The 27,305-nt window shown below is 39.0% G+C and overlaps 1 protein-coding gene across 1 annotated transcript in view; it reads left to right on the forward strand.

The window, feature by feature from the left end:
• Positions 1-11,304: 11,304 nt before the first annotated feature.
• APBB1IP (amyloid beta precursor protein binding family B member 1 interacting protein) overlaps positions 11,305-27,305 on the forward strand; it is a 102,964-nt gene continuing 86,963 nt past the window's right edge. The window contains exon 1 of the mRNA XM_090268048.1: positions 11,305-11,535. The gene's annotated coding sequence lies outside the window, so the exon portion shown is untranslated. The remainder of the gene's footprint in view (positions 11,536-27,305) is intronic.

The raw sequence follows: 27,305 nt of genomic DNA on the forward strand, positions 1-27,305 counted from the left end.
TGCAGACCAGTGTGGGGTGGGGTGGAGGCAGAAACTGCAGGTCTCACCAAAGTCCACTTGTTTAAAGGGCCCCCACAGTCCTAGAACGTCTGCAGACCCATCCACTCTGGGAACAACAGAAAGAGCAGCAGCTAGAGGGGAGTCAGTCTGGTGCAGAAGTGGGAACGGTGCCTGGAAAAGGGGCGAGTGCTGGGCAGGTGGCATTGTTCCCTCTCGGACCCCTCTCCCACATACAGCGCCACAACACAGTGAAACAGGTCGCCCTAAACTGACGAATCCCTGAGGCTTCGCCCCTTACAATGTAACAGAAGTGACAGCTCTACCTGGGATGAGTAGGCAAACAAACAGAGGAGACTGTCAGAATGAGGAGACAGAGAAGTATGGCCCAAAAGGAGAAAAGAATCAAGGTTCCAGTGGGAGAACTAAGCGACGAGGAGATAGCCAACCTCACAGATGAGGAGCTAGACAACCTAACAGATGAAGAATTCAAAACACTGGTGATAAAGATGCTCACAGGCTTGACAGATATGCTTGAGTATGGCAAATGCATAAGAGAAGAAGTAAAGGGAAGTAAACTGGGTTTCAAATCAATGATTTGGAACATAAGGAAGAAAAAAACAGTCAATCAATGCAGAATGAGGCAGCAAGGATTGAAAAAATGAGGAAAACTTCCCAAATTTTGCTAAGGAGATGCACATACAGGTCTGGGAAGCACAGAGGGTCCCAGGGGAGCTGGGCCCAGAGGAGACCACACCAGGATGCATCATGATTGAGATGTCAAAGGTGAAAGATAAAGACAGAGTCCTGGGGGCAGCAAGAGAGAGGTGGAGAGTTGCTTACAGTGGGTACATATGTGACTATCAGCTGATTTCTCAGAGGACACTTTGCAGGCAGGAAGGGACTGGCAAGAAGTATTCAATGTGATGAAAAGCAACCTACAACCAAGATTACTCTATGCAGCTAAGCTATCATTTGGAATGGAAGGGCAGATGAAGTGCTTTCCAGACAAGGTGAAGCTAAAGGAGGTCATCACCAAGTCATTATTATATGAAATGGCAAAGGGACTTACTTAAGAAAAAGAAGGTCAAAACTATGAACACTAAAATGACAACAAACTCACAACTATCAACAACTGAATCTAAAAAATAAAAACAAAATCCAACTAAGCAAACCAGAATAAGAACAAAATCATAGGTATGGGGATCATTTGGAGGGTTATCAGCTGGGAGGAGGGAGAGGGAAAAATGGTAAAATGGTGCAGGGACTAAACATAATTGGTTAGCGCAAAATAGACAGAGGGATGTTAAGAATAATATAGGAAAGGGTGAAGCCAGAGAACTTATATGCATGACCATGGACATGAACTAAGGGGGGTGGGATTGCTGGAGGGAAAGGGGGCTCTGGGCAGAGGGTAGCAAAGGGGAAAATAATTGGAACTACTGTAACAACATAATCAATAAAATATACTAAAAATAATAGTTAATTCCAAGATTTAAAAAAAGTCACCCAAACTGGTAAAAAATAAAATTATTACTGTTTGCAGATTATATGTGTAGAAAACCCTAAAGATTCCGCACCCCCCCCATAAAAAGTTAAAAACAAGAAATGAATTCAGCAAAGTAGCAGGATACAAAGTCAATGTGCAAAAATCAGTTGTATTTCTTTACACTAACAATGAACGATCCGAAAAGAAAATTATAAAGACAATTCCATTTACAACAGCATCAGGAAGAATAAAGTATTTAAGAATTGATTTAACCAAGGATGTCAAAGATTTGTGCAATGAAAACTACAAAGCAGTGCTTAAAGAAATTAAAGAAGAGCCCTGATCAGTGTGGCTCAGTTGCTTGGGCATTGTCCAGCAAAGTGAAAGGTCACCACTTCAATTTCCCATCAGGGCATATGGCCTGGGTTGTGGGTTCAGTCCCCACTTGGGGTGCTTACTAGAGGCAACCAATTGATGTTTTTCTGCCACTCTTTCTCTCTCCCTTCCCCTCTCTCTCTCTAAAAAAAAAAAAAAAATATATATATATATATATATATATATATATATATAATTTTTGAAAAGAAATTAAAGAAGAAGTAAGTAATAAATGGACACACATCCCATGGTCATGGATTGGGAGACTTAATATTGTTAAGATGTCAATATTACCCAAACCAATCTACAGATTCAATGCAATACCTATCAAAATTCTAATATTTTTTCAGAAGTAGAAAACCACAACCTAAAGTTCATAGGAAATCCTAAGGACCCTGAATAGCCAAAACAATCTTGAAAAAGAGGAACAAAGCTGGAAGACCTACACTTCCTGATTTTAAAACTTACTACCAAGCTAGAGTAATAAAGAAAAAAAAATGTGTTACTGGCATAAAGACCAATGGAATAAAATAGAAAGCACAGAAATAAACCCTCACATATATGGTCAAATGGCTTTGAATGAGGGTGCAAACACCATTCGATAGGGGAAAGGACAGTCTTTTCAACAAAAACTAATTCAAAATATATCAAAGACTTGAAATTATGAAACTTTAGAAGAAACTATAGGGCAAAGGTTTCACAACTTTGGATTTATCAGTGACTTCTTAGCCGTGACACCAAAGGCACAGGCACCCCACCCCCCCCAAAAAAGATATATTGGACTTCATGAAAATTTTTAAATTTTGTGCATCAAACGATAATATCCACAGAGTAAAAAAGGCAGCCCACAGAACAGGAGAAAATATTTTTGAGTCATGTATCTGTTAAGGGATTGATATCCAGGATATATAGAGAACTTCTAAAATTCAACAATAAGAAAACCAAACAAACCAACTTTAAAAATGAGCAAAGGACTTCAATAAATATTCCTCCAAAAAAGATACACAAATGGCCAATAAGCACATGAAATATTCAACATCACTAAATCAGAGAAATGCAATCAAAACCTCAACGAGATACCACCACCTTCCCATTAAGGTAGTTACTCTCAAAAAACAAGAAGAAAAACAAAAAATAACAAGTGTTGATGAAAATGTGGAAAAATTGGACCCCTTGCACACTGTTGGTGGGAATGTAAAATGCTACAGCTACTGAGTAAAACAGTATTGCAGTTCCTCAAAAAATTAAAAATAGAAATACTATATGATCCAGCAATTCTTTTCTGGGATTATACACCCAAAAATTGAAAGCAGGAACTCAAAGAGATGTTACACCATATTCATAGCATTATTCACAATAGCTAAAACTGGAAGCAACCCAAGAGTCCATTGATAAAAGAATGGATCAACAAAATGTGTATACATGCAATGAAATACTGTTCAGTCTTTAAAAGGAAGGAAATTCTGATTTAAACTACAACCCAGATGAAACTTAAGGGCATGTTGCTAAGTGGAAAAAAAGCCAGTTTCAAAAAAGACAAATACCATATAACTCTGCTTATTTAAGATACTTAGTCAAAATAATAGATACAGAAAGCAGTTGATGGTTGCCAGGAGTTGAAGGAGGAGAGAATGGAAAGTAGTGTTTCATGGATATAAAGTTTCAGTTTTACAAGATGAAAAGAGCTCTGGAGATGGATTGTGATGATGGTATACAACATTATAAATGAACTTAATAGCACTGCACTGTACACTTTAAAATGATTAAGATGGTCGATTTTATTCATGTATATTTTACCACAATTTAAAACCCTGACATTTGACTCCCAGTCTTCTTTTAAGATGACCTTAAATTTTGTCATCAATCTGATTGTCTGAACAATCATGAATTACACCTGTTTCCTAATCAGTTAGCATTTTGGTACTCTCAAATTCTTTCAGTCTCAACAAAAGTCATGTGACCACCTTAATCCTGGATGACTTAAACAACTACCTAGGAAGACACACACAACCCCTTGACCTCTCATTTCCTTGATCACCTCAGCCACCCAGGCCCATGGTCACACCCTAGGTAGAGTCAGAGCCCATAATCTTGCTACCTCCAGAAGCAAAATTTAATCTGCCTATCTTCTGACTGCAATAACCCATCTTTCCAGCTGGCTAGTTCAACCACTTCCATCATGGCTAACTGTTCTCCAAACCTAGGTAACCTAGGCCTGCAGGAGAATCATACAACTGAGCAAATTGCTTCTACCATAATCACCAATTTCAAACAGACCCTCAGGCTGCCTGGAAAAGCTATTACATTCTTTTTTTTATCAAGACACTCTCCCATTCTCTGTGATGACCTTGTCAAACTTTCTCCAGCTCCCCAAATCTATGACCTGCCTACCTCCTACTTCACTCACAGCAAATATCCCTACTTCTTTTCTTACTTTACAAAGAAAATAGAAACTTTAGATCAGAACTTCCTTATTTCACAGCTCTCAAAAAGAAGAAAATCCTTAGCTACTCTAAACTACCAACCTACCTTTCTGATGAAGTAGAAGAGGCCTTGTTTCTCTTATTTAAGGACCCATTCATTAATTTGTGCTTTGGACTCTAAACATTTCCTCATTCTCAAGAACTTTTCACCATTAATTATGTCTACTTTTTCTTTAATATTCAACCCTTCATTCTCATCTGGATTCTTCTTATTTGAAGACCATTTTTTTTAAATAAATAAAATCTTCCTCAACTTCACATGTCCCACTAACTGCCTCACTATCCGTCTCCTCCTCTTCACAGGCGAACTACACAAAAGGGTTAGTTTGCTTACCATGTTCACTTCTTTACACTCTATTCACTCTTCATCCCAGTATGGCCTCCAGCCCCAGTATTGAACTAGGTAATTAACATTGTTCAAGTCAATGGGCAGACCTCAGTCTTCCTCTTACATTCCTTTCAACATCCCCCTCTCACTCCTTCCCACTGTTGTGACATCTGTAACACTGCCTTCTCCAGGTTCACCTCCTACCCATTTAGAGCTCTTCCTCTGTCTCCTTTGGAGGCTCATCTTCCTCTTTCGTGATGGCATTCCTGAAACTTAGACTAAAGCTGTTTCCTCATTCCACTCCTCTCTAAGCAACCTCGTCAATGGCCACCTTGGCCACCTACAGCTAGATTACTCAAACCGTTTATCTCCAGCTCTAAAACACACTCTCCTCTGAGCACCAGATTCTTACCCACAGCTCTTTATTTGCATCTCCAACTGGATGTCTCAAAGGCTTATCAAATTCAACTTGCTCAGAAGAAAACGTATTATCTTTCCCTCCCCAAACAGTCCTCTTCCAGGGTTCCTCATCTCAGTGAGCAGCAGCGTCATGCACAACTACCCAAGCCTTACTCTTAGGAGTCATCTTTGACTTCTTTCTTTTCCTCACTCTGCCCATATCCAGTCATCGCAATCTCCTGTCACTGCTTTCTAAATATCTCTCAGGTTCATCTATTTCTTTCCGTTCTACTTCCACCAACCGAGTCCAGTCTAACAAAATCCCTTACGTAGCCTTACTCAGAAACCTTCCTGCACCCATTCTTTTGCTCATTTTGTCAGTTCCCTGAACAATAGCAGGAGCTATTTTTCTAGAACATCAATCTCACCAGCTGGCAGCTTGAAATATTATTTAACACACTCATTGCTTTTTGAATGAGAAAACAACCCTTGGCATGGTCCACATGGTCCTACAGGGTTTGTTCCTACTGACCTTTCTCTATTAGCCTTGCCTCACAGGACACTTGCCAGATCTCCAGTCCCACTGGTTTACAGTAGTCCCTTTCTATATTGTGGTTCACTTATCATGGCCTCACTGTATCGCGGGATTTTTAAAAATATTATATTTAATTATTTATCGCGGAATTTTTGCTATATCACAGGATTTTGTGGTACTGTATATGTATTTATATGCATAGTATTTATGATTTTAATTATTTTTGCCTAAAATTTTTCAAAAAGTATATTTTAAAATATAATAAATGATTCTAACATTAAAAGAATATTAAATCAAAATAAAATACGGCACACTGTTTACATTATGTATTTTTTTTTGCAGACAAACACATACATTACGCTGAAAATGAGATGTATGCTCGAACTCATTTGCCTACGTGAGATTGTACACGGCACAAAATTGGCTGATTGATGGAAGGCGACCAACCAGAGCATTGTCTTGTGTATCCTGGGCGCTGATTGGCTCAGTAACCATAGCATCAGTCTGCTATCCTGCACTGTGTGCATACATTCAGCATCTTGCCTTATCCACTTCACTCCTACCTCTGATCTCTGAGCGTAGTTTTGCTCTGCAGTGTTGTGTTTTGTGAAATTTTCCTTAAAGACTGAATTTATTGCAAGCCCTATGATGCCACCCAAACATTCTGCATCTTCTAAGGATTTTGGCAGTGAACCCAAGCACCAGAGGAAGATGCTTACCATTAAAGAGAAGGTGGAACTTCTCGACAGGTTGAAGGAAGGGAGAAGCTATGTGTCTATTGGCTGCCATTACAGGATCAATGAGTCTACAGTTTGCTATATAAAGAAGGATGAGAAGAATATCAGCTCTACAGCATCAGTGACTTTCGACAAAACAGCAGAGAGGGTGGTTACTTCCCACAATAAGATAATTGTGAAGATGGAGTCTGCATTAGCTGTGTGGATAAATGATTGCAGAAAAAAGAATATCTCGCTGGATACAAACACCATCCGGATGAAGGCCTAGCAACTGTATGATCGTTTAGCAGCAAAAAGGGATGATCACAATATTGATGAGAATGAAGAGGACGACTACGACAACACTAAAGCAGGACCTTCGAGTGCCTCTCCAACCAGACCAACCCCATTCAGTGCCAGCAAGAGCTGGTTTGACAAATTTCGGAAACGCTTTGGATTCAAGAGCGTTTCTCTGCACAGAGAGGCTGACTCTGAGGATAAAGCTGGAGCCAAGGAGTATGTGAACAACACATTCAAAGACATCATCGAGGAAGGAGGCTATAAGCCTGAACAAGTTTTCAACACGGATAAAATGGGCTTATTCTGGAAACGGATGCCGTCTCGCACTTTCATTGTGAAGGAAGAAGCAAAAGCCCCTGGTTTCAAGGCCCAAAAAGATAGGATAACTTTAATCATGTGTGGGAATGCTGAGGGCTTTATGATAAAGCCAGGGCTTATTTATAAGTCCAAGAACCCAAGGGGCCTAAAAAACAAAAATAAGAATGTGTTGCCTGTGTACTGGATGCACAACCCTAAGGCTTGGATCACGAAACTCCTCGTGACTGATTGGTTTCATCAATGTTTTATCCCAGAGGTTAAGGTTTATCCGGCAGAGAAAGGCCTTGATTTCAAAGTTCTTCTGATAATGGGCAATGCTGGAGGCCATGCTCTAGACCTGACATATGATGGCATCCAGATAGACTTCTTGCCACCAAACACCACATTGCCCATTCAGCCAATGGATCAAGGTGTTATTGATACTTTTAAGGCGCTCTACACCTGAAACGCCCTGCAGAACCTCGTTGAAGCTATGGACTCAGATGAAGACTTCTCGCCAAAGGTGTAGTGGCATGAGTACACAATTGCATCGTGTCTCCAAAATATGCATCGTGTCTCCAAAATATTCAAAAGGCCATAAAGGAGATGAAGAGTGAGACTTTGAATACCAGCTGGAAAAAATTGCGGCCAGAAGTGGTCCATGATTACAAGGAATTCTCTCCTTATGAAATCCATCACTCTGCGGTGGATAAGACCATGAAGCTGGCAAAAATACTGGGAGAAGAGGGCTTCAGTGACATGACTACTGAAGACATAAATGCCCTGATCGATGTGCACTCTCAACCATTGACGGACAAAGACCTGGAGAAGCTGGCTAAGTCAGCAAGTGAAGAAGAGGATGAGGAACAAGATGAACAATGGGTTGAAGAAGAGGAGGAGGTTGGCCTAACATTTGATCGTCTTGCAACCATGGTCATAATGGACGAAGAACTTCAACGAGTGGCTGAAGAATGGGACCACCATATGGTTCGTTCGTTGCAGTTTGCAAATTCAATTGACAGTGCCATGTCAATTTACAAAAACATTCTCAATCAGAAGAAGAAACAGCGCCAGCAACTCCCCATAATTATGTTCATCACTCGAACGAAGAGATCGGTTATGCCTATGCCTTTAGCGGAAGTAGAAGTTATGGACGAGGCCGAAGATGCTACTGCACCACCTGAAGAAGCGCCTGATGAAGTGGTGCCTTTAGAAGAGCTGTAATGCTTTTCTTTGCTGTGCAGTACATTCATTTCATCTTCATCACCTTCATCATCATCAGTACTGCACAGTTAATTCATCATTTTCATCATTCAAGTTGTAGTATACTTCACCGGTGAGTACCCATATAAAATTTTACAGTACTGTATATGTATGTTGTTAAAGTTATGTAGGTTTTAGAGTGCAGAGTATGTTTAAGAACATAAGTAGTGTTTATAGAAGTGTGGAAAAGGTTAATAAAGGACTAGGAATGGTTTATAGGTGTGTGGGAAGGGTTTATAAAGCCTTAGAATATATATAAATACTAAAATAAATGTAAGGTTCCTACTTTATGTATTTTCACCTCTCGCAGGGGGATCTAGAACATAATACCCATGATAACTGAGGGAGTACTATACATTAAATTCCTAGTCCTTCTGCCTCACCCCCCGCCCCAGTTTGTCAGCAAACACTGTTGGCTCTGCTCTGAAACTGCATCTTGAATCCAAACTCTCCTCATCATCCCTCCTGTAAGAACCCAAATAAAATCTACCATCATCTTTCACTTGGACTATTGCTCAGCCTACTCAGTGAAATCTCACTGCTTTTTTTCCCTTGCCCCATTTAATCAAATTTCCAATCACCAACCAACATGAGGGCATATGGCAGAAATCAAATAATGTACTCATTGCTAAAAACCTTCCAATAACTACCCGTTGCAATTAAAATGAAACCCCAAATCCTCAAGGCTGGCCCCAAGGCCCTGCTTGATCTGGTCCCTGCCTACCTCCCTGTCACCATCCTCTACCACTGCTATATTATTTTGCTATGTTCCAGTCACACTGGCCTTCTTTCTAACCTTCAATATTCCTATTTCAAGTCTTATTCTTGCTCTTCCTTCTCTTGGAATGCTTTTCCAAGTCTCTGAATGTCTGTCTTTTTCACTATTTTGCAAAGAGGTGTTCCCTGACCTCGTCTTTTCTCATGAAAGTCACTCCACTGCTTGACCTGATGGTCTCTATAGCACTATGACTGTTCAGAACCTTCCAAATGGCTCCCCATTACTCACAGTAAAGTGCCTTCTATAGCCAGAATAGTCCCTTCCCTGATGTTTTTCCAACATCTGAAGTGCCCTCCTAACTCAGAACCTTTGAATGTACTATTTCTTCTACCTGGAATATTCTCATCCCCAAATCCACATGCATTAATCTCTCATGCATTTAGGTCTGGCTCAAGTGTCACTTACCAGGTAGGTCTGCCTTCATGACCTTAATTAATATCCCCACTGCCATCACTATCCCTCACCTTTTTATTTGCCTCCAAATACTTACAATATATATATCTATGTAAGAAACATATAAACCTGTAGAAAAATTTTATGAGTTTATTTGAGCCAAACTAACAATTGCCAAAAAACAAGATCGTGACAGATTGAGAAAATGCTCCAAAGAATGGCAGTTTTCACCTTATTTTATACATTATAATCAAAGGAGGAGGCATAAGGAGGGTTACATAAAATTCATTGGTGATAGATCAGGGAGGCAGGAGAAAGCAAAGCAAGGAAATCTCTGAGATTGGATAAAAAATAAAATAAAATGAAGAAAGAAACAAGTCTCTGTCTCTGGTGGGTACAGGATCATTAACAATTAACATTTACAGCACAGAGAGATGGTATGCCAGATGAGCAGATAACAATGAAGGGTTCTGTGGTCTCTGTTCTCGTGGGAGACTATGCCCTAGGAATCTGAGAAAGAGTACTCTGACATTCCAAAGGCATGTTGTCATAGAGGCAAAAAGACAATAGACAGGCTCAAGTAAGGAAAGATACCAGCCTAGGGCATGACTACCCACCATTACTCTTGCTTTTAGTAAGGAAATTTTGATTACTGTAGGTATCTGAGTTTGTAAAGCCACCATGCAAGCTTCGCCTGAGATTGGCGGGTTCAGTATATAGCCACTTTCTTTAACATACTTGACCTGTTAAATATTTATTGTATTGTCTGTTTTCTCCAAACTAGAATGTACCATCCATGAGAGAAGGAATTATTTTCTTTACTATTTATTTTCATTGTTCGTAGAAGGGTAGGTGCTTAAATAAATAACTGAAATATCTGAAATTACCTAATTTGTGTCTAGTTTATACCTTTATGTTTCCACCATCTCCCCATATAGAAACATTTGAAGGCAGTTGTATAGGGAAAAAGGAGGTTCATCTAACCCCGTTGACAAATCATAACTGATTTTAACTTCTGTATTTTCAGATTTCCCACTTTCTTGCAGGAGACTCCCCTCCCAGAAGTAAAGTTTATTTCCAGCCAGTCCTTGGTTGCTACAAATAGTAAGGCCAAGAATGGCCTGGCAAGTACGCATAATTTCTTTTCATCACTGAATCTTTGTAACACATTCTTAGAAGTGCGATCTCTGGATCAAAGGGTTATTGCATATGTTAAGTAAAATAAATGCCAACCCCCAGCCCCAGGGCTCATACCATTATCATTTTGCATTTCCACCAGCAATGTGTGAGGCCAAAGCCTCACCCTCCATCTGAGTGTGGTTAGGCTTGGGGGGGGAGGGGGTGATGGGGGGGGTGGGGGGAGATGGGAGGGTTGCCTACCGGATCGTTGAGAAACTGCCTCTGCTGAGCGCGCCCGTCCCCACCCCTGCCCCAATCCCTCCACCCACTTCCCGGTTCCCGCGGGGGCAGCTGAACTGCGTGCAGTGGGGCATTCCCACCGGTGCACTGGCGGAACGCGGGGGGCCGCCCCCCTTCCCACTCTCACGCTGCGTCCCCTGCAGGCGGGCTGCGCGTGGCCAGGAAGAACCCTTGCACAACAGGCTGGAAAGAGGAAGCACAGAAAGGGCTGGAGTAAGCACTTAGGAAGACAGTTTTGAAAGAAATCGGCTTCTCGGGTTTCTGTGGAACGGTCATCTGGCCCCAAATCCCTTAGCCATTAATAAATATATTGAAGCGACAAAGTAGGGTCATTTCGCCAGGGGACGCTCCTGAGAGAAGGGGGCGCGGCCCATTTAAGGGAGGGATGAGACAAGAAGGCACAACTTTTCCCAGAATTAAAAGAAAAAACTTGTTTCTTCAAGGTTGTAGTGTTAGAGGGGGGCAAGTAAAGAAAATGAGGCTCAAACCCGATGAGTAGGACGGGGTAGGCCAGATTTTTCGCGTATGTTTCTCGCGTGTGTCGCCAACCAGGCGGCCCCTTCACACCTCCATGCAAAGTAGCCCCGCAAGTGCCCCACGTCTGCATGCTGCGGGGGAAGGGCAGGGCTGACACCACTTCCTCCCCGAGGCAGCAGACCTGAGCTGGTACAGCCCAGCGCACCGCGTCCCCTTCCCAGCCGGTGCCCCGACGCCGACCCGCACCCCTGCCTGTGCCCGCGTCAAATCCCGCAGAGCCGTCAAGGTAAGCTGTGAGGGTCAGCCTGGGAGCGCTGGGAGCTGCAGTTGGGACGCTCGGGGCTGTCACTGCACCAGGTGTCAAGCCCGTAGGGTCACAGGCTTGACCCAGTGTCCCCAGGTGAACGCGCGCCCTCATCCCCGCTTCGACCCCGCTCCCTGGAGTCCCCACCGCCGATCTCCACACTTGACCCAGCTCCGCGGCGGGGTTGGGGTTGGGATTGGGGTTCGCCTTCCCCGCGCTCAGTTTCATCAGATTTGACTGATTTCCTGCCCAGAAAATTGCTACAAGGTCTAACCAGGAACTGGTATGAGCCGTCGCCTGTCTGCCAGGTCCAGGAGCCTGACCAACTCAGGAGGGATTCCTGGGGTATTTGAGGGTACTGTAGATTAAATCCAAGTCCTGTAGGAATTTGAGTTGCCTTCCTTTGAAACTTTCAGACAACTCTTTTTTTAAAAAATAGCGTTTCCTCCGACTTATTGTCCTTTCGTTTTAAAATAAGATAGAAGAAAAAAATTGGACCCCAGGCAGCATTTTCGTTATTTGGCTTGGAAATAAATGTCCAGAGTGTGGTTTCATAACATGAAGGAAGTAAGTAGGATGCCGTATATCCCAGAGAACCTCAGCGCAGGGTTCCCACTGAAAACCTTGCCCAGTGTACCTCTTATTCTCCTTCTGGGGAGGTATTTTTTTTATTACTCACACATGTGGAAGGCTAAATGTTCTGCTTTCTAGCCATTCACAACAAACGGTTCAAAAAGAGTGTTTAATGTGACCATCAGAGAAAAAGAAATGGAGCAACAGATGAAAGTAACATAGAAGGAAAAGACACATGAGTTTATTTATTACTCCTCAGGATATTGTTTCTGGTGGCATAATGTGGTTTAAACAAAGGCAAGGGTACTAGCTACTACTAATTTTAAATGCTAGGCCTTTGAACGGAAATTTCAGAAAAAGAGCTCTTGTCCTATTTGCATAAATCTCCAGTGGCAATATCCCTCTGGCTTCAATGAAATACTGGCATGGCATATGAGCAGTCTCACAGTAATACTGGCTGGCAAAATTCACAGAGGGTCCACTGAGAAATATGTCATGTTTTCCAGGTGGTATTTCTTGTCTTCTCAATGTGTCATGAAAGGTCTAAGAAATTTGTCATCCTACGACTATCAGTACTTAATGATTTTCACAATATTATTATTTGTGTCTTTTCTGGGTATTTGGGAGATTTGGGTTCATGTCTTCCTTTAACTAGAAGAAGGATGACCTTGATTAAGTTACTTTAACCTTTTTGGACCTGAGACAATTTACCAGTAAAATGAAATTATTGGACTACATTATGTCCATCATTAAAATAGCAGTTAAGAAATTGCTATAATTCTTTGAATTTTTCCTGTCTAGAATGCCAATAAAGTTAGAATTGCTGATCATTAACCAAAAAGAATGGAGAAAATAATAAAAATAATGACAAACTTTGTTAGATTCTGAAATATCAATGCTTTTGAGGCCTTTTGTTTCTCTAAAAACAGAGTCAATTTCTGGCCTGTAGATGGCAAATTTCCATTCTGTTGAAAAATTGAGTTGATATGCCCAAGTTTGGGCAAGTCAATATTAGATTTCAAATTCTTGAATTGTTATTTCTCAAGAAATATAACTTTATAATATGAATTACTTTATGACTTAGTTACTTTAAATCTTAACCACAATACTTACTAAATAATGTAGTATCCGTTATTTTTTTGTATTTTTATATCCTAAGAATGTATACTAATTACCCACTTTTTTTGCCTTTTTTCACTTATAAGTAAAAAGTTCTAGATATTTCAATATTATTTTTCAAATGAGCTATTTATAAAATTCATTTGTATAAGTGACTGTGTTTAATATGCCACTTAGAATTTCTTTAAATCATCCTACTTTCAAAACAGTATTATTTTCATTTACTTCTAATCTTCCTCGATTTTATTTTAATTATTTTTATACCAAACACCTTTTAATGATTCCACAAATCTTATAATAAAGTTTGTATATTATAACCTATCACACCAAAATCAACTTTATCGATGCTCATGAGTTTATTTTATAAACAATAGAATGATCTCAGTAATTCTTACTTCAAAATAGAACAATTCTTATAAACATAATTAACATTTTAGTGTGAAAATACGTATATATTTTATATCACTCTTGTCATTTTAACTGGCAAGTAGTAACCTAAACTTTAAGCGTTTATTATAGATTCAAGTACATAATAAATGCCAAGCTTTAAGGCACTGGCGCACTGGTTGTATAGTAATGCTTATATGTATTAAAACTATAATTATTATGAGAACATGACTTTTAAAGGAAAATGCTATGTAAAAATAACCATTAAAATTCTCTCAAGAAGAAAGAATAACACTAAAGTATGGCATTTAATGACCTATAAACAGTTTAAGGAGCTAGATTGTACATGAAATGTGACAAATCAGGGTCTGAGGATAGCTTCTAGGGGCTAGAGGATGTGACCTGCCACCACTGTATCCTTATTGCCTAGCCAAATTTCTGACATCATAGTTAGGACTCCAAAAGTGTTTGTGAAATGTACAGATACTGTGCCAGTTCTGGGTTGTACCATCTAATATCACAAGCCCAGCTGGCCCCACTGGTACCAGCCCTGAAGCATGAGCAGGCAGAAGCGTCCCACCACTCTGAAGCACCACACCTTCTCAGTACGTTCTCTGAAGCTTAAATTCATGACTCAGTTTCCAAATATTTCACCAGCATTGACTATGCATTTGAATCAAGACTTGTAAGAGCTGTTTTCTTTCTTCTTTGTCAACTCAGTTTCCTCTTTATAACCAAATGTTAATTGTAAATAATAATTATAGCTTATATTCTGTATCAGACCCTGTGCTAGCTAATTTAGATGTGTCATTTCATTATCCTCACTTCCTGGGTTTATACTATTATTCTCCCACTTTCATCATTGAGTAAATGAAAGCAAAGAAGGTTAAGAAGATTGCACAGAGAGCTAGAGCACAGTTAACCTTTGAACCCAGCCAGTCTGAATCTAGATCTGGGTGTGCTGTACCAGGGACAAGGTCTTAAATGGTGAAAAACACAGGCCCTTTCCTCAGGGCACTTCAAGTCTATAGGGGAGACATCAATGGGCAGTTACATTCCTACATGTGACCAGCATCTGTGCTGAGAGAGCACATATCAGATCCCTCCATCATACTGGGGTCAGAAAAGGGAGGATTAAAGAAAGGCAAAGAACTTGCCTTGTTAAGTTTTTAGTTTAAGTAGTTTCTTCTTAGTGGAAAGACAAGATAGTATAATCAATTGTGAACTTGCTATCTTTATATTTGTCTTTTGAAAAAATGATCTTCTTTGGCAGCAATAAGTGTTTTCATTTTTATCTTTATTGTATTCTAAGCCGTCTTGATAGCTTGCAAGGTTGATTAAATCAATGAAGTAGTGAGTATAATATTTTTTTCTAATTCTACTGGGGACCTTCCTGATCTGATTTCATATGACAGACTCATCAGTGAGATGGTGTCCTCTAGACATAATCATTATTCTGAATGTGCTGGGTTTTAGAAAGCACTCAGAAAGCATACACATTTATTTACAAAGATCTCAAACTGGAAATTAGAGTGCATTGATACCTGGGAAACTGAAATTAGAGTCTCTGCCTACTCTAGGCATGATCATAAATAGTATCCTATTATGTAAAGACAACTTATTTTAACTTAAATAGCATAAAAACCAAGTGCATTATAAATGTTTAAAGGTAAGTACCATGGAAATATTTAGTTCAGTAGTATCTTCATCATTAATGAAGTGACCAAGATTCATCAGTAGATAACTATAACTTTTAAGTGTAATAAAGAATATGAAATTTAGAAATTGCTGATTTTTCCATATTACTTAGACTTCTACTTTAAATACAACTTGATCATTTCAAAGATATTTGCCAAGTACTATTCTAGGTGCTTGGGACATGTTGGTGAACAGAAGAGACAAAGATCTTTGCTTTTGTGGAGCTTATATTCTGGTAAGGAGATGCAGGCAATAATCAATAACTATAATAAATAAGTAAATGATATAGATATTAGTAAGTAAAAAATGCTATATTAGTTTCAGGTGTACAACATATTGATTAGACATTTATATACCTCATGAATAGAGAAGCCAGGTGACTCAGCTGGTTGGCGTGTCATCCCGTACACCTAAAGGTTGCGGGTTTGATCCCCAGTCAGGTTGCATACAGGAGGCAACCGATTAATGTTTCTCTCTCACATTAAATATCTCTCTCTCCTTTCTTCTCTCTAAGAAAAAAAAAGATCAATAAACATATCCTCAGGTAAGGATTTTAAAAAAAGATGAAGTTGAGCAAAGTAAAGTTATAGTATTATAGAAGTTGGTAAGGCTTGGCCTCATTGAGAAAATAAGATTTGAGCAAAAGTTTAAAAGAGTTAAGAGGCTATCAGAGGGAACAGCATTCCAAGCATAGGGAACAGTCAGTTCCAAGGCTGTAAGGCAGGGGGATGCCTGGTATATTCCAGGAACACAAAGGCCCATGTGGCTTGAGGTAAGTGAATATGAAGAGAGTAACAGGAGATGTGGCTGGAGTAGAGGTAAGAAGAGGGTGAAGAAGTGGCAGATCGCAAAGGGTCTCGTAGGCCATTTAAAAACCTTTAGCTTTTACTCTGAGTTAAGCTGAGAGGCCACTGCAGAATTCTGAGGCATAAATCTGGTCTGTCTGACATTTAAAAGGCTTGCTCTGACTGCTTGAGAATAAACTGGAAGGTGCAAGGATGAGAGCAAGAAGCCTATCAGGAAGCATATATTTTGAAGATAGAACCAACAGGATTTTCTGGCAGAAAGTATGAGGAATAAGGAGTCAAAGCTTTTGGCCTGAACACCTGGAATGATGGAATTGTCATCTAGTGGGAGAGATAAGCCTGTAAATAAACACATTACAATGTGTCATGTGCAGTTATAGGTACAGAAATAATATGGTGAAGAGAATGGTTAAAAGGAAGGAATTATATGGGGGTGACCAAGAGATGCTTTGAAAAATAGTTATTTCCAGGTGGCCCAGTGGAAGAAGGCTACCCTAGGTACCACGTGTGTGAAATAGTTTAGCAGTACCAGAGCACAAAGTACAGTCGGAAAGGAAAAGGGAGATTCTGTTAACACTTGGTTAGTAATATTCAGGCTATATTCATATGGTACAGTCACCCAATCTATCAACTTTGAGTCAAATGCTTAGGCACTTGTAATGACAGAACTGTAGCTCTCTAGACCAGCACTCTCCAATAGGAATAGAAGAGATAACTTTAAATTTTCAAGAAGCCACATTAGAGACAGTAAAAAGAAAAAAGTGACTTTAAATTTAGTAATAAACTTTATTTAATACATATCCAAAACAGTCATTTATTTAATTATAGTAAATTAAATAAAGTATTAAAATTAAAATAATATTAAAATTACTGATAACCTCTTTTATTCTTTTCTTTCTTTTTTGTACTAAATCTTCCAAATCTTTGTGTTTTACACTTACAACACATCCCAGTGTGGATTAGCCACAATTCAAGTGCTCAACAGCTCACATGGCCATCTAATTGGAGGGTGCAGCTATAGATATTGCACGAATATTGTATCCTGACTATGTGTTGGCTCTTCAGCTTCATGGAGGATATTAGGTGAATTATGAAGTAAGTTGAAGTGAACAGCATTTTCTATTAGTATGGGGCCTGTTGCTGGAAACCAATGTTAACTCATGTTTAAACCTACACGCAGAATGCTTTATTAGCCCTGTAGCAACAAAAACAAACGACCTCAAGTTGTCAGTGCTTACTTTTCTTTTAATTCTTTCTCTCCCCTCCATAATTGTTGGATTTCACCTAATGACAACAGGGACTAAAAAAGAAGGGAAATAAATGGTGGAGTCCTATGCCCTAAACCCACATCCGGCAGAGTGATTTGTTGCCCTAGGCAACAGCAGTTTTCAACTCCTTTTTTTTTTTTTTTTTTTGGTTTCACCTGCTAGTTCAGAAGAATAACATACCCGCATCAACAGCAATTCTCTCTGCAGTGGTTCTCAACTCCAGAAACGCATCTCTCTTTTGGGGGAGGGAGGGGAGTAGTGATAAAGTTTGGAATGTAGAGCTGGAGGTGCCATGAGTATGGTCTGAAAAGTCTCAGGGACATTCTAATGCCATTCCTGTCTTGTTCAGAATGATTAAGAATCTCTGTCCTAGAAATGCTATTTACAGATTCCCACTGGCTTAGTCTTTAAAAATTGTTTCTGGCCTACAAAAAAATGGCAATCCAACCCACTGTCCATGTACACAGAAATGCAACAGACAGAAGTAACTATCCAGTTGTGGATTTGGGAATGTGTGTGTGTGCGTGTGTGTGTGTGTGTGTGTGTGTATGAACAAGTGACTGATATTTGTCTCCACTGGTGATTTTGGAGGAGTAATATAGTAATAAAAATGATAATGATGATCAATTATAATCATAGCTGAGAGTAGCATCACTAATAGTACTTTATATGTGCCAGCCACTATACTAAGCACTTCATAGGCACCATCTCATCCTTATGGGGCAGGGACTGTTTTCATTGCCATTTCACAGATGAGGAAATGAAACCAACAGGGAGGTTGAATAACTTGTCTGAGATCACTCAGCAGCTAAGTATATTTGCTGAGTATATGATATGTGTCACACAGTTGGGTGAAAATACAAGATACCATGCCTGAACTCACAGTGTGATGTGAAAGACAGCTACAACCACTTTTATTAGATCTGAACATATAGGCACTGTAACAGCAGTATGAGCAAAGCAGCTGCCACTTTCCACCTCTTCATAATCACAATCCACATTTTCAGAAGTCAAAATGGCATTGGCTTTTGAGTTAGACCTGGGCACAGTCCAGTTCACCACTCACATGAGCTCACACAAATTATTTAATTCCTCTGGGCCTGAGTTTGATAACCTAAAAAGTTACAACACAATAATGTCACATTATAAGATTGTTTTGTGAATTAAATGAGATACTATGGGTGTCTGACCTGTAGTAATTTTTCCATATTTATAACTCCTATTCTTATTCTAAAGTAGGTGCTAATACATATTAATATGAGCTAGCATATAGTGACTTCTAGTGCCAACCATGGCATTGTGCTGAGTGCTAAGAGAGTTGAGGTGTAAATTTTGCTCCTCTCGACATAGCTAAGATAAAAACTACATATAAAAAGACAGATGAACCATAAGGCAGCTTTTGAACTGTCAAATTAGTGGTCCTAACACTGCTGCTACTGGATTCAGACAAGGGCAGATTTCCAGGATCCAGCAGTGAGCCTTAAGCTGGTCTTGAGTAGCGGGTAGGACTGATGTGAATGGAGAAAAATGGGAAAAATGAAAGAGATAATACAAATGGTGTGCATAGGGAAAGAAAACTAAACTAGTTTCACTGTAAGCAAACTTTAATGAGAGAATGATGTTGATGAATTTGGAGTGGTTTGTGGTGGTGGACTGTGGATGAGCTCAGTCTAACAGATGTTTACCCTGAGCAGCTTTTCTAGCTAGCGAGGGAGATGCCAGAATGGCTTGTACGCAGCACAGCAGTGAGGGCTGTGGATCCATCACCAGCTTCTGCTCCTTGACTGGAAGTGCGGCCCCCTGTCACCCATTCCTTCCCCTTCTTCCTGCCTTGTTCTGATTGACATGGACTTTCCATGATTGGTGTTTAAACTCTTTAGACCAAGAGTGCTAAGATAGCCTACTGACCCAGTCCTGGAAACTGCTAACGTTCCTCTGGGCTACAGGACAGACCCTGACCACTCTTGGAAAAGGCCTCATGGGGCAGTGCTTGAAGTTTGGGTTTTTTTAAATTTTGTTTTGTTTTTTGGTGTCTGTGTGTTTTAGGTCAAGGATTAATTTCCATGCCAGGTTAATCAATATCTTTTTATGGATCTAAACCAGTTTTGGTGGAGTTAGTTATTTGTAGGAAGCAATCATAAATTTATCCAAAATGCATTTGGGTTGCTCCTGGATACAGTAGTATATATAGTACTTGTTGCTACAGTTTCTTTTTATTTTTATCATAGTGCCTGGTTCACTGCTATGTACATTTTTACAAATGATGCAGTGAGTATATTTTGATTTAATGTGCATTGGGAGATGGGGGTCCTTTAGGTATAAAACACTGTTCTCAATAGCATCCATTAAAAAATAATGATTCACACTACACAAAACTAACTCAAAATGGATCATAGACCTAAATATAAGAGCTAAAATTATAAAACTCTTAGAAGAAAGGATATGAGTAGATCTTTATGACTTGGAATGAAGCAAGAGTTCCTTAAATATAATACCAAACACACACACACACACAAAATAGATAAATTGGACTACACCCAACTTTAAAACTTTTGTGTTGTGAACAATGTCATGAAGGAAGTATAAAGACTAAACCCAGTGCACAGAATGGGAGAAAATATTTAGTTTACAAAGCATATATCTGATAAGGGACTTGTATCCAGAATATTGAAAGAATGCTGTTGTAACAACAACATAATAATATATTTTAAAGATATAATTATATATAAGATATAATATATAATCCCATTTAAAACTTGGAAAAGGACCTAAGTAGACTTTTCTCTGAAGAAAATATAGAAATGACCAATAAGCACATGAAAAGACGCTCAACATCATTAGACATAAGAGAAATGCAAATAAAATCCACAGTGAGAACTTCACACTCACTGGCATGTCTATCCTCAAAATGATAGACACAGGTATGGATGAGGCTGTGAAGAAATTTGACCCTTCATATACTGCTGTAGAATGTAAAATCATTCCATAGCTTTGAGAGAAGTCTAGCAGTTCTTCAAAAGAGAGGGAGAGAAGGGGGATAAGTAAGGGAAGGGTTTAATTAAAGAGCCTGTATGAAAGACTCATGGACATGGACAACGGGGAGGGATATGATTGCGGGAGAGGGGGTGGGTTGGGTGGGGGAGAGAAATTAGGGGAAAAGGGGACAACTGTAATTGAAAAACCAAAAAAATAAGTTAAATATAAAGCTACCATATAGCCCAGAAGTTCCATTCCTAGGAATCCCAAGAGAAATGAAAACATATACATGTAAAATCTTGTACACAAATGTTTGTAGCATAATTCATACTAGCTGAAACATGGAAACAACTCCAATGTTCATCAACTGATGAATGCATAATCAAAATGTGATATTTCAATACAGTGAAGCATTCAGCAATAAAAAAAAATGACATGCTGATGCATGTTACAGTATGGGTGAACTTTGAAAACATGCTAAGTGAAAGAAACCAGCTACAAAAAGACCACATATTGTATGATTCCATTTATATGAAATGTCCAGAATAGGCAAATTTATATAAAGGAAAAGTAGAGTGATAGTAGAGTGGAGAGAGATAGAGTAAATGGCAGGTGACTGCTTAAAGGGTTTAGAGTTTCTTTTAGGAAAGAAGGAAATGTTCTAAAATTAGATTGTGTTGATGGTTGCAGAACCCTGGGATTATATCAGAAACCATTGAATTACATGCTTTAAATGGGTGAGTTGTATGTTATGTGAATGATGTCTTAATAAAGCTATTTTTTAAATATTGAGCAGAGGGTCTGTGTTCAAGGTGACACTCTAACCCCTGGGAAGATGAAAAGATGCATTAGAAGTAATCTGTGCTCTGGCTTCAGGACATGAAATGAAAGCATTTGGTATGGCAGAGAATTATAAAGAAAATTGTAGTTATAACGGCAGAGTAGGTTTATGGTAAGACCAGGGTGATGTCTAAGAGATGAACTTGGAGAGGTCGATGGGGTTGGGCTGTGGATGAATTTAAAAGCCATGTACATTAAAGGGTTTAGATTATATTCCACAGAACGATTAGAACCACTGCAAAGTTTTGCTAATTGAAAAGAACAGAACTGGAACTTAGAAAGAAAACTGGTGGTATTATAGACACTGGATTTAAGAGGGAAAGACTAGAGGTATGGAGATAAATAGTAAGTAAATGGCAGAGTCCTGAGAAGTCCTGTGGAAGAGCTGAACTAGGGTGGTAGATATGGAAAGAATGGTACAAGTTCAATGGCATTAGGAAGGCTGAATTGACATGACACGCTGGCTATCAGTTTGGGGACCTCAGGAACCAAGTTAACAAGTGCTCTGAAGTTCCTGAGAACAATGGCTGAGGGGAGCTAATCAGGCTATGGGTCAAGATGAATGTAGACTGGTTTGGGGAGGAGGGAAGTTGTTATCTGGGGAGAGGGCTAGTTGTGTCTAGCAGGCTCCTTTTAGAAGCAAGGCCAAACCTGCTCATGACCAACATCCCCAGCTATTAAATTAGCCCACCGTAATGCTGTTTCTTCTTCTGCCCTGTTCTTTCCTTTGTCTCATCTGCTTTCCCACTTCCTAATGTGGGGCTTCTGCTTCAATTTTGCAATTCTGGTAGCTCTTTTATTTGATTTTGGTATCCTCTTCCCAGATACCCAGTCCAGACCTCACTTCCCTACACTATTTGTTCCATTCCTTCACCAGCATCTAATCTTCACCCAGTCTTCTGTGCTGACTTTCTCTGCTGTTCCCAAGATAACCTCTGGCTTGGATCTTGCTGTACCACACCTATATTGGCAAGCCAGGGGAACTGGGAATGGGGTGGAGAAGAGAAAGCTAGAATGGGGTCATGTTGCAGTTGAACCTCTAGTGGGACTGCCTTTGGAAATTCCTTGCACATCATGGGAGGTATACATGCAGGGCTTGAAGTGGGGAGATGAAGAGTTAAGTAAGTAAGATGTTTGTGTTTTATTCAATGTCTTCAGAGACTAGATAATAGGATTAAGGGTAATAGAAAACAACAATCAGGGAGGGTCCACCCCAAAGATAATCTGGATCACAGCTAAAATGATTAAGTCATTTCTATGAAATGGCAAATTTACTGCCACCTTTACTCCAGAAATAAGTGGTAAAGTAGATACAAAACAAAGACTCTGTAATATGCTAACCAAAAAAATTAAGACAGTATTTCAGTTTATGTGTTGGATTCTGTTAAGATTGTTAAAAACTGAATTCTTTGACATTCTTGAATACCTATATTCTATGTGACATTATTGTTCACTTTATTCCTATGCTATTACTGTTTTATTTTAATTATTGTCATTGTGGAAGTCTCTCATTATTTCCCCAAAATTTCCTCTGAATTTGACTTTGGTTAACTTATGTATGTGTGTATGTAGCTTTTTTTCTTTCTTTTTCTTTCTTTCTTCCTTTTTTTTAATTACCTAGAATTTTTGTTTATTTATTTTAAAGATTTTATTTTATTATTATTTTTTTTTTTTTTGGAGAGAGGGGAAGGGAGAAAGAGAGGGAGAGAAACATCGATGTGTGGTTGCCTCTCGCACACCCCCAACTGGGGACCTGGCGCACAACCCAGGCATGTGCCCTGACTGGGAATTGAACCAGTAACCCCTTTGGTTCACAGGCCAGCACTCAATTCACTGAGCCACACCAGCCAGGGCTTGTAGCTTTCATTGTGGTTATTTTCTAGATAGTTTGAAATTCTTCTTTTGAGATTTTCTTCTCTAATCCCTAAATTATTAGGAAAATGCTTTTCTCTTAAGAATTTTAAAATTTATTTAATCTTTCATTAATTCCTATTTTTATTATATTTTGGTTATAGAATGTAACCCATACAATTTCTCCATTAAGGAATTTATTGAGATTTCCTGTATATGACTGGTTTAATGATGAATCAATTCTGAACCAAGACAAATAATGCTAAATTCTTAAATTCAGTAGTTGCCTCCAAATAATAAAGAAAATAATTAGCCCTGACTGGTGTGGCTCAGTTGGTTGGGCATCTTTCCACAGAGCTAAGGGTTACCTGGTCAATTACTGGTCAGGTCACCTGCCTGGGTTTTGGGTTCAGTCCCTGATTGGGTCATGTGCAAGAAGCAACCAGTAATGTTTCTCTCTCACATCGATGCTTCTCTTCTTCTCTTCTATCCCTTCCCCTCTCTCTAAAAATAAATAAAATCTTTTTTAAAAAGAAAAAACGTAATTAGCTAATGATAAGAAAACTCTCCCTGGAAAATTACTGAGCATAATAACAAAAAATAAACAAATAAATTACAAATTCTACAATAAAATAGCCATAAAAATTGTCAGTCAGAAACAACACATGAAGGATACATTTTAGTTTGCACTTTCTTTTCACTAAGAACTTTTAGAGTCTAGGCAAGAAAGAAAAGGAACTGTTGTAATGCACTTTCCACTTCAAATTGTTTTGCGTTTCAAATTGATCTACAACCATGTATTGGAGAGTAAAGTCACAATTGAGTGGGCTGGAGAAGGGTCTCTTTTCCCCTCTTGGTGAGAAGCCCTCACAGTAGAATTTAATAAATAGGCAACGTATGGAATGGGAGAAAATATTTTCAAATCAGATACAGAGTTAATATCTAAAATATATAAAGAACTCAGTCAACTCAGTAACAAAAACAAAACAAAACAAAACACTTTAACTAAAAAATGCACAGAGGATCTGAATAGACATTTTTCCAAAGTAGACATTCAAATGGCTGACAGGTACATGAAAAGGTGCTCAATATCATTAATCCTGAGGGAAATACAAATCAAAACTGCAATGACATCTCACTTCATTCCTATTAGAAAGCTTTCATCAAGAAGACAATAAATAACAAGTGTTGACCAGGTTATAGAGAAAAAGGAATCTCACTGTTGGTGATAATTTAAATTAGTTCAGCCACTATGGAAAACAGTATGGAAGTTCCTCAAAAAACTAAAAATAGAGCTACCAAATGACCCAGAAATTCCACTTCTGGGCATATATTCAAAGGAAATGAAAGGATCTCAAAGAGATAGCTGCGCTCCCCTGTTCGTGGCAGCATTCACAGTAGCCAAGACATGGAAACAACCTAAATGTCCGTCAGTGGATGAATTGATAAAGAGGATGTGGCTTTTCATGAAGATGGCATGGAAAGTGAAGAAGGAAGCCCATTCCCCTCCCCCCAGAAAACCAAAGCCAAAGCAAGGCTTTGAAGGCAAAGAAAGCAGTTCTGAAAGGTTTCCCCAGCGACAAAGAAAAGAAGATCTACATGTCACCCTCCTTCTGCCTGCTGAAGACACTGCAGCTTTGAAGGCAGCCCAGACAGGAGAAACAGGCTTGGCTGCTGTGCCATCATCCATCTCCCCCTGACTACTGAGTCAGCCATGAAGAAGATAGACACCAGGACACATGTGCTCATTGCGGATGTCAAGGCCAACAAGCACCAACCAGATTGAACAGGCTGTGAAGAAGCTCTGTGACATTGCCATGGCCAAGGTCAACACCCTGACAGGCCTGATGGAGGAAAGAAGGCATTTTTTTTCAACGGCTCCCAACTATGATGCTTTGGATGTTGCCAACAATATTGGAATCATCTAAACTGAGTCCAGCTGGCTAACTCTTTTTTTTCTCTCACTCTCTTTTATTGATTTTAGAGAGAGGGGAAGGGAGGGAGAAACAGAGGGAGAGAAACATTGATTGGCTGTCTCCTGCGCAAGCCCTGACTGGGGACCAAACCCACAACCCAGGCATGTGCCCTGACCAGGAATGGAACCCAGGACCCTTCAGTTTACAGGACAATGCCCAACATCCAACCAACTGAGCCAACCGACCAGGGGTAGCTGGCTAATTCTAAATATAAAAACTTTACACTGTAAAAAGAAAGATGTGATACACGCGCACGTGCACACACACACACACACACACAGAGGAATATTATACACTTATAAGAAAGAAAGAAATCTTGCCATTTGCAACAACATGGATGGACCTTGAGGACATTATGCTAAGTGAGATAAACAGAGAAAAACAAATACTATATGATGTCACTTATATTTAGAAACTAAAAAGAAAAAAAAAGAACTCCTTACAACAAAAAGTAGAATGATGGTTACCAGGAGCTGAAGGGTGGGGGAATTAGGGAGATGTTGTTTAAGGGTACAAACTTGCAACTAATAAAGAAATCTCAGAGCTCTAATCCACAGCATAATGACTATAGTTAACAATACTAGATTATAAACTTCAAAGGTACTAAGAGGCAACATCTTAATTATACTCACCACAAAAAAGAAATAAATGAAAATCATTTGATATGACAGAGGTGTTAACTAGCACTATGGTGGTAATTATGTTGGGATATATAAATGTATCCAATAAATGCACTGTACACCTTAAATACACAATGTTAGATGTCAGTTATCTTAAATTTAGAATATATATAAAATATATATATATACCTGGTTTTGCTCACATGACCTTTAAGTCATTTCCATGGACTTGAAATCAATGGTGACTCTTAACTCTATTTTAAATTATGAAATCAATACACTATAGAAACTTTGGAAAATAGAGACCAGCATTTTTCACATGTTGAGTTGTTATTTTCTAGTATTTTTCTATGTCTTTGGCTTTCTTATATTATTATAATATTACAATATTAATTATTTTTATCCTACTATTTTACTTAAATGTTATTATTGTTATCATAGCCATCATTTTTAATGGCAACGAGAAAACCATTGTGTACATACAGTAATTAACTCTTCCCACATTTATTAGATATTTAGATTGTTTTTGATGTCTTGATTTGGCCAGGTGACTCAGTTGACTGGAGCATTATCCTGTGCAACAAAGCACCAAAGCACCAAAAGGTTACAACTGATTGATGTTTCTCTCTCATCTCTCTCTCCCTCTCTCCCCTTCCTCACTCTCTAAAATTAGTGAGCATATGCTCAGGTGAGGATTTAAAAAAAAAACTTCCCAATAATGCTGCAGTTTCATCTTCAGGCATATAGAGTCCTTTCATGGTTTATAAATTCCCTTGAATTAAATTCCCAAAGGTTGAATTAGTGAACCAAAGAGAAAGAACATTTCCATGATATTTAGATTTTTAATAAATATTTATTGATGAACAAATGAATATAAAGGAGGGTCTTTTAAAGCTTCTGGGTTTTAGGTCATGCTGGAAAACTTACTACTTGCAGTGATTAGAAAACAGAATCAGTAGATCTTAAAAGTTCTCATCACAAGAAAAAAAATTGTTAACTATATATTGTGACAGATGTTAGCTAGACTTACTGTGGTAATGGTTTTGCAATATACACAAATATTGTATGATTATGGTATACCCCTGAAACTAATACAATGTTATATGTCAGTTATACCTGAAATTTAAAAAAGAAAACAGAATCCATATTAAACAGAAAGAGGTTTACTATCAAGTATATGACCACATACAAAACTGAGAAGACCAGTGAGTTATGTCTAATGTTAACAGTCAGGAATGACAGAGCCAGGAAAAATGCCCACCCATACATTTAGGACTGTTCTAGCCAAATCCCACTCCTCAATCTAAGATGATAGGGACAGAACAGCTTTCCCCAGAAGATTCTGTTTTTCCACGTGTGGCTCTCACTTCGCTTTGCTCATACCACATCAGACTCACATCAGTGTGTCTCCTTGACTGGATTATAGGGAAAACCCTAACTGCAAGGGAGTGTGGGAAATGTCATTTCTAGATTTTCAGTTTCAGTATTATGAAAGGCACTTGGAGAGAGTGGTCAGAAAGCTACTTAGTAGTGTCTACCACAAAATTATAAAGAAGGAGAGGGAGGGAGGAAAGAAAGAAAACTTTTTTCTTCTGTTATTCTTATAGTTTTAGTGTTACAATTAGGTTCTTAATCTAA

The sequence above is a fragment of the Furipterus horrens genome, unplaced genomic scaffold, assembly GCF_987537825.1.
Source record: "Furipterus horrens unplaced genomic scaffold, mFurHor1.1.pri manual_scaffold_2, whole genome shotgun sequence".
NCBI lineage: Eukaryota > Metazoa > Chordata > Mammalia > Chiroptera > Furipteridae > Furipterus > Furipterus horrens.